This window comes from Motacilla alba, chromosome 14 (assembly GCF_015832195.1).
Source record: "Motacilla alba alba isolate MOTALB_02 chromosome 14, Motacilla_alba_V1.0_pri, whole genome shotgun sequence".
NCBI lineage: Eukaryota > Metazoa > Chordata > Aves > Passeriformes > Motacillidae > Motacilla > Motacilla alba.
In genome coordinates, this window is record NC_052029.1 from 3,755,240 (window position 1) to 3,767,350 (window position 12,111).

General features: G+C 40.2%; 1 protein-coding gene across 22 annotated transcripts in view; it reads left to right on the plus strand.

Moving 5' to 3' along the window:
* Positions 1-12,111, plus strand: part of RBFOX1 (RNA binding fox-1 homolog 1) — a 1,167,310-nt gene that overhangs the window by 445,267 nt on the left and 709,932 nt on the right. Inside the window, exon 1 of one of the 22 annotated variants that reach the window (XM_038151501.1) lies at positions 10,421-10,454. The exons of the other annotated variants lie outside the window; for them this stretch is intronic. The gene's annotated coding sequence lies outside the window, so the exon portion shown is untranslated. Of the gene's footprint in view, positions 1-10,420; positions 10,455-12,111 lie in introns of those variants that run through there. 22 annotated transcript variants of the gene reach the window in all.

The following is a 12,111-nucleotide window of genomic DNA, read 5'->3' on the forward strand; positions in this document are numbered from 1 at the left end:
AACAGCCTCCTGCTGAGTTTTCTTATTAATATCTTTAAAATAAAACCAAATGATTATGTTCTGCATATGTATAACAATTTTTTAACTGACATCTCTTTTACTTTGCTTGAATTTTGTGTTGTGTTGGGCATTTTGTCATTTTTTCCCCCCTTAAAAAAATGAATGGTGTTATGGTTTAGAGTCAAACTACAGTGGATTCCTATTATCTTTTTCATCACTGTTTTAGAAGACGTGCTGCATGTCTTTCCAGTGTACAGTAAGTGAAGTTGCATCTCACGTGAAGTTTGAAAAATGAGCTCATAGTTTTCTCACTAAATACAACTAGATTTTTCAGGTTTTGTTATAATTCATGGAATAAAGCTAGTAAAAGATATGATTTGAATCTTTAGTTGAAACATAAAGCAGTTGCAAGACTGCAAATGGATAATTGTATGGAAATCAAATGTATGGAACATTTTAGACAGTACTTTTCCCTTCCTGAGTATTACATTTTTAGAAACAAAGTTCTGGAGTTGGACTGGGGGGTTAAATTTCACAGTTTGTTTTTTTTTTAATAACAGATTTACATGTTGTAAATATAGTCAAATATTTAGAGTATGCTAGCTTCTTATTATCTATTTTTGCTTTTTATTGAGGCCTCAGGTAGAAATGTGTGGAAGTTCGGATTTTTGATGGAGGGAAGTGCTTTATTAGAAAGCTAATTATGATGCCAGAGTTGTCCTATCATGAAAAAAGCAGAAGGCAATGTGAGCTTTGTGTAAGGAACATAATAGTCATTATGTGCCAAGGTACAAGTTAGGTATCTTCTAAGCCTCTGTCTTCAACCTTTCATTGTAAGCAAAATGTATTTTTGTGAGTGGTATGGAGAAGACACTGGTAGAATGCTGATAAATAACAGCAGTGTCTTGGTTTTATTTGTTTCAGTAGGACATTACTCAAATTTCTGTGCAAAAGAATGACTTGACAGAGAAAAGAGGCAAACAAACTTGCTGCTTAATAGCTAAAATAACAGCAGAGATAATAATTGAAATGTGTGCAATCAGTGCAAATAGAAATAGAGAAATTAAAATAATAGCTGGAAAATAGTTGCTCATGTGGCTTTATACTTGAAGTATTTTCCACCTTGCATCATTTTTTAATGGGAGCTGGTAGACCTGACCTTGGATTTCCTGGTTGTGCTGCTGAAGGAGCAGATGGAGCCCAGGCTGGGTGTCCCAGTGTTGGAAGTGGCACCAGACATTTATGTTCAGAGAGCTGACCCCAGCCTTGTTGCAGTGTAAAGCAACACCTGGAGACAGGAAATGCTGATAGAAAAGCGTGAATGTGACTCGTTTTCAGCTCAGTTAATGTCACTGCAGAAACCTCCCTCTCCAACGATTTGCCTGTATACCCTGCTCACATCCACCTGCTGATTCCCATTTTGTTACTTCTCTTGTCCCACTTTTAGCTTTGTCAGGGGAATGTACAATATTTGTTTCAATAGAGCTTTTGATTTTGTTTCTAGCAGCAGAGCACTCCTTTAGCAGTGCCACCCCGGGCACTCGCAGCGTGCTACATACTGGTGGCTGCAGCTGGAATTTTATAAGAATACTGGGAAAATTCCCTTTCATTGTCTTTGTCATTATGTTATATCTCAGGTTTAATTGCTTGAAATGGGACAGTAGAGTGAACAGGACAAGTGTTTGTGTAGGCTGTGGGAAAGGAGCAGCAAACATCCAAGGGACATGGAGGGTCCCTTTCCAAATCCCCAAGGCCTGCAGAGGATGTGTGGGAGTCTGTAGTTGTCCCCTGTTTCTGTGGGGATAACTGAATTTACAGATCCTCTCCTCCCCTGGAGTTTTGAGGTACAAACCAGTGTGGGCAGGCTGGAGGGGACTGGGCTGGGTTCTGAGCACAACCCTCTGCAGATGAGTGATTCTGCAGCCAAAGTAAGGGGAATCAGATGGATCTGGCATCAGCATGTGAAGAAGATTGAAGTCTGTAGCTTCCCTGAAAGACAATTGAAGTTGAGGGGGAAGGACAAGGGGAAGAAATGTTCTGGCATCTTTAGTTTGAATTTTAGTAGTAACTTGCAATGAAGCACTAAAAAGAACATGGAGGATATGATAACTGAAATATAATTTACGTGCATTGACTGTACTTTATTAGTCTATGTTTCTTCTGCTAAAATTCCGTTTATTAATCCTTTGCAAGTGACCAGTAGATTTGTGGTAATTCAGTTACTTTGAAACTCAAGATGATTTAACAATTGTAAATCATTTGACTTCCTAGGCTCTTTCCACTTTATTAATGCTGTGGAAATGGAGGAGGTCTTGAGCAGTTGTAGATACTTGAAACAGGGAAATCTGTAAGCTACAATTTGGAGAAATAATTACTTATGTGTTGTTGATATTGTAGTGAAAAAAGGTAATAGCTTAAACATAAAATAATTACAGGAAAGTAAACTTTTGAAAAATTTAGCTTTATGCAGCATAAGGCTCAATTAAAATGGCTTAAAATGTAAATATACAAGTCTTGGCAATATACATGGAAAATTTAAATTCTTAAGTTTGTGATATATGCTACAGTTATTACTAAAAACTTGTAGATGATAATAATTGGGAATTGTAAATTAAAAGGACCTGTAAAATTGCTGTGAAGTAGGTTTTAGAATTTTTTTTGTACTTTCTAAAACCTGAAAACCAGAAGGACTAGAATAAGGAAACCCTTACCCTCAAAATGCAGCTTGAACAATTATACCTAGTGGATTGTAATTGGAAAGTATGATCTGTTGCATTTATTTATTTGAAAATAATGGGCAAGAAAAAGGTGAAGGACTGCCAAAGCTTTGGTGCTGCGGATCCTCAGAAGAGGCTAAGCCGTACAAGGAGACTGGACTTGTTTGTACAAAACCTCCCTGTTCCCAGCCTTTTCTCCAGCAGGAGGGGAGGGCAGTGAATCATGCTGTGCCCATGTGGGGGTGCCTCTGCCTTGCAGACTCTTTTGGAAGTGTGTGCAGTGCCATTAACGGGGCTGGTGCTCATCCATCTCCTGATGAACGGCGCGGCCGGCGATAACGCGGCCGCTAACCGCGTCGAGTCAAGGGGCTGCTTGCCCCTGACTAATGGCTCTGTGCAGATACAAGGTGTGTTCCTTCCTCCCAAGGAACTCTGATAAGATTAGAAATGTCCTTCACGGCCGCTGCGTTGTCCTTTAGCCACCCGCCCTCCCCAGCCAGGCCTAATGACAATGGGGCCATCAAAGCGTTCTTATCCAGAGGGCTGGAGGGAAAGGAGCTGCCTGGCTATGGAGCCAACAAGAAGCGTCTGTGAGTGCTTATTTTCAGCAAATCTGCAACAGGTGAGCTGTGGCTGAAGCAGGACCTGTGTAGTGCTCTGTATTCCAAATATATTTTATTAATAAACAAGCAAGAGAAACCTTAGTAAGAATTTTCTGTGGTTCTGGGACATATAAAGGGATGGAAGTTGGTTTGAGGCAAGCATTCTATTGTACTTTGATGAATTTCCTTTCCCCTTCCTCCCCTGCTGTGTGCAGAAATGCCCCCAGTGTGAGCCCTTTGGTGTGTGCTGCATCAACAGGAGAGAAAATAGATGAGGCTTTTTCAAACTGTGAATTCTGTGAGCTGTAATTATACTCATTCTTGTCTAATGAAGATGTTTAACAACTAATAGTGACAGTTTTCCTTAATTTTTGCCCTTGCTCTTGAGTGAGGAGCACATGGGTGTTGCTGTTAGTAGTAGTAGTATTACTCCTCTCAATCTTCCTTGGAGGAAATCCTCAAGCTGCTGTGCACCATTAAAATCTCATCTCCAGATGCTCCCATTGTCCCGGCATTAACACTTACAAAAGGATTCTTTTATAGGACCTAAGGAAGGCTAAATTATTGCTCTTGCTCTTTTTGGTCCTTCTGGAGCTGTGTCTGGAGCATGACGTCCCACTGGGCCTTGCAGAGCCAGAAGGGGTTTGGGTGGAGGCTGGAGCAGGTCGTGTCCCAGCAGAGGTGTTGGGTGCTGCTGTCAGACTCTCCCAAAGAGGCTGGAGAGGAGGCAGGGGCAGGGAGGGTCCTCTCAGGGGGCACAGCTAAGGAACAACAAGCCCTGGTTCCAGGCAGCACTGGGGAAATGCTCCTTGGAAATGGGAGAGAGCAGCAGGAGGAGGAGGAATCTCTTCAGGGTGATTCCAGAGCCACTGGGAGCTTTGCCTACCTGAAGGCACTGAAAGTGTGACCAGACAGGGCACGAGAAAACTGAGCTCATTGTGAAAGTAGGTCCAGTTGGAGCAAGAGCTGCAGCTGGAGCTCATTGACCTCCAGAGGCCTGTGCTTCTGGCCCCAATTATTCTGCAGCTCTGTTTGTCCTGGAAGGGCTTGCAAATACACACATGGACCTGTGTATTTGTTTTAGTAGGGAGGCTGAGCTGCTGAGCCCACTTTGCTACCTGAAAGCTGCAGAAAAAGCAGTAAAAGTGATAGTGTTGCAAGTAGGGTGAGTAATTTTTATTACACAAGTATTTACCCTGGTTATTTCTATCCCATTCAGAATGAAGCTCTATACTGACTGTGTTTCAGGGGCAGCTGGTTGTTTACTTTTCAATTTTGATGCATTTTTAATGATTTGACAAAATAAAACAAAATATTTGAGTACGAGGCATATTTGATAAGCAGAATTAATAACCTGAAATAAGTTCTTATAAGTAGGGTCATATTAAAAATGTAGCCCTCATAGTGATTTTTCCTTCCAAGATTAATCACAACCTTTTATTTCTGTTCATCTTCTAGTCAAACACTTCTGTGGACAGCAGCTGCTAAGCTTCTTCATTCCATTTTCCATGGTGCTCTTCCTTTTCAGAACCCTTTGGGAAGAAACAGTCCCTGAGTGAAGAAAAATGTATCTTTTGGCAAACCCATGGCCATCTATTTACTGTGGTGAGAGTGTGAGAAAGATACTTTTGCAATGATAACTTCCATGATGGAGATGTTTATGCCCTCAGTTACAGTTCATTCTCTGTGTGCTCTCCAGAGCTATTAAATTAAATTGTATTTCAGCTGTTGGACAGAGGCAAACCCCCTAAACCTCTTTCTATATTAATCTAGTCTTTTATTACAAAATAATGCTTAGGAATTTTTCTGCAGCCTGAATGTAAAAAGAGGCTGAGGGGCTTGAGTTGATCAGTGCAGGGCATGATGTGGAGTGTGTGAAAGCCCAGGCTAAGAAGCAAATTTGGGTTCTTCTGGCAGCAGAAGGACTCTTCACAAGGTCTGTTCTCTCATCCTTGGGGCTGGATTTGACCTTTATTAGTGTGCTAACATATTCCTCTTCTGTTTGGCCGTGTCAGGGATTGCACTTTTTTTTTTTTTTTTTTTCTCTCAAAAGGTTGTTTCTACTTGCTTTGAGAGGGAAGGAAAATATAAGCAACCAACACAATTTTCATTCCCAAAACTCACAGTGTCCCCTGCTGAAACCATCAACACCTCCTGAAATTCCAAACAGAAAAGCATTGCCTCTTTTTCTTGTTTGCAATGAAGTGAGGACTATAGTAATAGGATAAGTATTAGACTGCAGGAATTATGCAATGAATGTAGAACAAAACTAGATTTGCTGAGGCAAAAAGGGATTTAAACAGGTGCTTGAAGTGAGAACAGATGATCCTGGGAAATCACTAGGAAATAGCATATAGTACTAATAATGTCAGTGTTATTATTTTTACTTTCCTGGCATGTCAGCATGTTGTTTGCAGTACTGTTTCAAAAAAATAGAATTTATTCAAGCAATTTACCCTTAATGTGTGCAGTACAAATAGTTTATATTGTGCTTATATATCATATTAACCGTATTTGATTTGTGCTTTCTTTACAAATTGGAATCATTGATTTTTCTGTGGTTCTCATTTTGCACTTAGGCTGGTGCTTTCAGTTCCCATTTTAGGTGCTGGGCTTTGAAAAAGCTGATTTCTCATAAATTTATTCTCTTTTATAAGAGGGCCTAGGTACCATATTCCTTTTTAGGAATTGCTTGGCTCTCTTTTGGAGCCAATTAATGTCTTAAAAGTTTCAGCTTGCTCCAAAAGAGCACTGAGTGTTCTTCCCCTTCCTCAGAACACAAACCTTCCACTCTTGACCTCAAGTGACACTCACTCTGGGTTCTTACTGCTTTAATTCTCTTCTTTCTTGATTCCACTTTGTCCCAGTGATTGCGACAGAAAGTCCCTGGAGATGATCATCAAAAGTTTCCAAGCACCTGCTGCTTGAAGGGAACCTCTGTGTGTGTAGAACCCTTATCTTGATTCTTCTAAGCTCTTTTATTTAACTTCCCCATCTTAATTTATCCACGGGCAGAATTTATTTGAATGTGTACATTAATTCCTGCTTCAGTGTTTTCCCGATGCCTTGAGACTGTTCATGTCAGTCCCACCACACACCCTTTTTCCTCATTTCCCTGACTCACACACAGCCTCCAGATGTATTTTCTGATATTCCTAGACTGTGATCGGGTTTTAAAGGTTTCTGAAATTAATAAAAATGCTGTTTAAGACTTAGCTCTCCATGTAGAATGTTTCAAGTCTTGGTGAGCATAGTGGGACTCTAGGTATACACTGCCTTGTTTTTATTTAGTCTCATTTTCTTGTTGATTGAGGTAGCCATCTAAAAATACAATGAAATCAATAAAAAAAAATCAGGCCTTTAAAAAAATTGTTTAATATAAGGACAGTTCTTTGGCTGCAAAGATGTAGAAATCCTGAGCTACAACTGCATGTGGGTGTTTTGCATCTTTCTTTATGTACAAGGAATTGAATTTACTGTATCCTTCAGATATTTGTGTTCTTGTTGGGAGCAAATAAATTTTGAGTAGCAAAAGACTGTTTAAAAAAAATTCATAGCTTTGTGAAGACTGCTTCCAGCATTTTAGAAAGGAAATATTGAAAGCTGCTGATAGCTGAATACCTGGGCAGGTGTGTGGTTTGCACCAAGGAGGTGTCTCCATTATTCAGTTTTAAAAAATTTATTTATTTATTATAAATTGATATTTATTTATAAATATTTATGTATTTATAATTATTAATATGTATAAATATTTAATTAAAATCTATTTTATATTATAAAGAAGGAAGACCTTGGGTTTGGTGTGCTGCAAGAGTGATAAATCTGAGTTAGATCTGCTCTCTAAGGCTCTTGGGATTAAAGCTTTTGGGGAAGAGATCCATTAATGTGTTTTAAATCTATTGATTCGCAGTAGAAAGGGACAATTTAAACTCCGAAGTCACCAAGTGAACTTTCCATTAAGTTGGGGAGCCTGTGGTCACAGCTCATTGGATCTTTATGAAGTAGAAAATGTGATGCAGACCACACTGGCATTCTCTTAGAGGAAATCATGCATTTAACCATGGAGCACAATACTGTAGCCAATTACATGAACATACACCTATTTTACACGTGGCTGATCTTCTGAGCAAAAAGCATTAACAATGTGCATGCTCTGTTTTAGGGGGCTATTTACTTTTAAGTCAGTGATATGGGATAAAGTTTAGAGAAGAAAATGATTAATATATGATTTATATCAAGGTTTTCTAAATGGAAAGCAGCCTTGCATAGGAATGTGTGAATGGTCTTCAGCTGACATCAGCAAAGATTAATTATAAAAACCCTGTTGTGTGTTAATGTGTCCTATTGCAGCCTTGTATAAATGCTAACATCTGAAACTGCATGTAGAAAAGAAAGAAAATGTTCAGTATTGAAATCAAGTTCTTAAAACTGTGTTTTAAAAATTACTTTGACTTTATTAGAGGATATAAAAGTAAGTGCTGATTTATAACTCAGCTTTTTCCTACTTTAGAGTATGAGGCTATGTAAAAATCTTTACTTTCCAAACATCTGTTCCTAAATGTAACAGGGTGAACTTTCTAGTAGCATTAGATATTTACAGTGGAACAACTTGTTTAATGTTGCTGAGCCTTGTGAATTGATCTGTTTTTTATATATATAATAGATGTATTCCCATGCACATGTCCATGGACATTTAGAAAATGCCTTTCTGCAGTTTAGTCACAGCAGTAACTTCCTCACTGTCAGGAGGTTAAGTAGCACATTGAAAGCTGATAGAAAAGTTGAGGCCTAAACTTTTACAATAAAATATCGTGGGTGTATTTGAGAGTGTGTAAATTCCTGATTTATTTGTCAGTCCTCATGCACTTTCCAGGCTGTGGGCACTTTGAACGGCAGACATTGTTTTCTTTTCCACATCTTCTTGCCTTTGCACTAAAACTGGGAGGAAGGAAAATGCTTACAGTGTAATTTGAATAACACAAACTCTTTTCAGCAGTACTTTTGACTTATTCCATTGCTGAAAATAAATGAGGAGCTGAGAAATTACAAGCTCTATCATGATGGGTTGTTGTGTCTATTGGCACACATTGTGCCTATTGGTATATGAAGATTAATGTGTTGCATGCCAGAAGGTCCTTCCCTATGAAAATAGTCTGAGAGTGTTGAGGGGATTGGTACAAGAATTATGCAGAGAACACCAAAGCTAAGTGGAAGTAAATTAAGTATCCCCATCTGGCTTTACATCCTTGCAAATGGCCCCAGCTCTGGGTTCCAAGAGCAGCGACTGTTCATTCTAGCTCTGAGTTCCAGGGAAGATTTCTGAAGCTCTGCTGTGTGCTCCATTAGTCACGATTTCCCCTGTTAAGATTTCTGGATGCTGAGGATGTGTGCACTGAGGGAATGACAGAACTTTGCACTGAAAGTACCCAGGATATTCTGAAAATGTGATATCAGCCTGGAAGTACTGCCTCTGATTTCAGTGGATGTACACAGTTCCCTTTTTCCTGCCACCTCTGACACTGTGGCTCATAAGAAAGCAGCTGGAGAGACTTCTACTCCCATGTTCCAAAATGTCAGGGTGAGGATTAGTCCAGCTAGCAGCTCTCACAAGGTTTGCTATAAATACTTGCATCAAGAGTGCTGGAATTTCAATTTTTGTGTGATGGTTGGTATTAAGGGAAGGTTTGATATTGATGGATGTTACTAGGCAGTCTCAGAGGATAGAAATAAAGATTGTATTGCTTACAATACCTTCACTCTGTGTTCAGCTTTAGAAGTATAATGGCAAGTAGGCAATAGTAGAAGTAGCCTAGAAAATACAAATTCATATCCATTTCATTTCAAGAGACAGGTGGTATAAATCTATTTAGATTACATTCAGGTTTTATTACAGAAAGGTGCAAAGATCCAGCATTCTCCACAGTCTTGTCATGTGTACTTAGCTAGGTGTCAAGGATTTTAGATTTCAATCTAATCTCTCTTAGCAGCATCCCTGGTTTCCTCAGGCAGATCACTTGATTGCAGTGTCACAATTCTGTGCCTGTGGCAGAGGAATCAGTGCCACTTCACCTCCCTGGGCAGGGCTATCTCAAATCCCTGATGTCTTGTGCTGCCACTGGGGCTGTGATCCTGGTTAGAGCCTCTCGGGGCTTGATAAAATACAAATGCTAATAATCTTGATAAAAGGGTGTGTGGGGCATGCCACTAGGTTTAAGTGGATTTTTACTGATCAGCTTATACTAAGAATTGTTGTCATGGATAGTGGAAATTAACAATTAATAAATACAGGGTGATACTGAGAATAATGCAGGGAAAAGCTTTGTTGCAGGCCAAAAAAAAAAAAATAGTGAGTATGAAAGCTACATAGAATAGAAAGGAAAGAAAGTGCAGCCAGTTGTGCTGTATGAAATGTGTGTGTGGATTGCTGGGTTCTTTTCATGCCATGCTGAGGGCAAGGTAGGAATTCTTGTTTCTGGCCTGCTGTGGCTTGTTCACCCCAAAGTGGGTGGAAAAGATGAAAACTGATTCTCCACAGTCTGTTTTACAGCTTCATGATTTTTTCTCCTGCTTTGAGCTGCAGACTGACTCGTCTTTCTTCTTTCTTTTTTTTTTTTCTTTATTGCCTGCAAAATGTGAAACAGATTTGTTTAGAGGGACAGACACGGTTCTCTTGTGTTTCTTGCTTCTGCTCTGGGTGGCTGGGCTCTGAGCTTGGATGACTAAGCAATTGTGACTTAGGTCTTTCCGTCCTTCTGTCCTTCCTTCCTAGAAAGCTGAAAAATATGACCTTTTCCTTAAGCTTTATGTGTGACTTAAATGCCATTGCTAAGGATCTGGGAAACTTGGGGCTAAACTTTAAAACCTGTTTTGTATCCAAACTCCTTCTTTACGATGAATCAATTTTTGGATACTGAATGTGTTGAAGGATGCTTAATAAAGGATTGAAATAGCAGCCTACAGCTAAACTCAGCTTTCTGAGCAAGAAAGTAGAACCTCATTCCAAAAATAGGGAGCAACTATTGCTCAACAAAGTGAGTAGTGCCCACATAGACTGAGCAGTGCAAAGGCTCCAGCTGGGTGGTTTCGAGCTGAGGAGACTCTGGTGCTGAAAGGTGCTTATCCCATCTCCTGAGAGGTAGGTCTGCATGTGCATCCCTTGGCTTTGCCTGGAGCTCTGAGACACAACAGCTTCAGCCAGGATTCCAGGTGAAAAACTGCCCCTGACAGGAGTCAAACATTTTAGTTCCAGCCAGAGGGAGTAATTAGACTTGTTTGCATATTGAACAGCAGCCAGGGAGCTCTGATCATTCTCAGAAAAGTGCTCCAATTTCCTAAGCTTAGTATAGCAAAATAAATAATTTTTTGTTTGTTTGGGTGGAGGAGTGGTGTTTTCTGGTGGGTGGTTTGGTTTTTTTTATAGCTTTTAATTTATTTTTTTCTGAAATGCTGAAATACTGTTCATGCATCGTGAAGTTGATATCATTGCAGAACTCAATATCATTCAGTTGTGATTCCACAGAACTTTTGCTGCTGATGGAATAGTGTCTGGATTCTTCCTTCTCATACCTTCAAAATTTTCAGAGACACTGTTTTATGCATATTCATTCTTATAGGAAATGGCAGTGCTAAAGTTTCCTAGTAAAATCCATCTCCAGCACAGTTGTTTATCAGATCTATGCATTCATTAATAAAGAGTCCCTGCTGTTGTTGGCTCCAGTACAACTTAATTAATTACTATTTGAAATATGGATGTGGTAAATGATCCAACTTAGTGAAACAGGAGAGCAGCTGTTACCTTGTTTTATGTTTGAAGTCACTGGCTTTTCTCCTTATTTGTGTGTGTCGTCCCCTTTTTCATCTTATGACAATAATTCCATGAATTTTGGACTCAGATTCATCTGTAAACCCTGCCCCCTGTTTTGTTTTCCCACTGTGACATCTTGTTCTCCTCTGTACTCCCCATTTTATCATCTCATGTTGCACCATCCATTCCTGTCTGTCCCTCTTTACCCTGCCATAGATTTTCAGAATCCCGGTCTCCCTTTTCTTTTTGGTTCCTTTCTTCAGCTGTTCTGCGTTCCTGAGAGCCAAGTACGTTGTTTCCTGCTCTGCTGAGGAAACTGCTGCTTTTGCCCCTTTTCCTCTAGATGGATCTCCTGGTGACATATGCCTAAGGGCTTTCTCAAAACAACCGTATGGAATTCATTAGAAGGTTTTCCTAACTGTTTCCATCTCCCCTGCAGCTGTTTCCTCTGGTCAGTTACTGAACTCAATTCATTTCTGCTCCTCTGTTTGCTTACTCTTCCTTTTCTTCTCTTTTTGCTGTCTGGAAGAGACACTGAGAGCTGCTCTTTGCTAACACCTCAGATGGCTGCAGGGTTCCCTGTCAGCATTTCTGTGCAGTGCAGGGCTGGAGAGAGGGAAGGGACACATTTCAGCCCTGAAAGAATCAGGTCTATCCTCAGTGTCTTCCCCACGGACATCCTGGCACTGCAGGCTGTCTTCTCTCACTTGATTTCTTTTCTGCTGAGGGGTTTGTTGGAGGGTTTCTCAGTGAAGCTCTCTGGGTTTGGTAAGCCCTGCTCTGAGCAGGGGGGATGGACTGTGATCTCCAGAGGCCCCTTTCAACCTCAGCCCTTGCTGAGATGCTCTGAAGGAGGAGAGAAACAGGAATGGAGAGCAAAGGAATGAGCGTAGTGAGCACTGTGTTCATGGAAAGAAACACCGTGCAGAGCTAACAAATGCCACAGCAGAAGCTCTTTAACCCGCTTGTCTCAGCACAGAAGATGTAA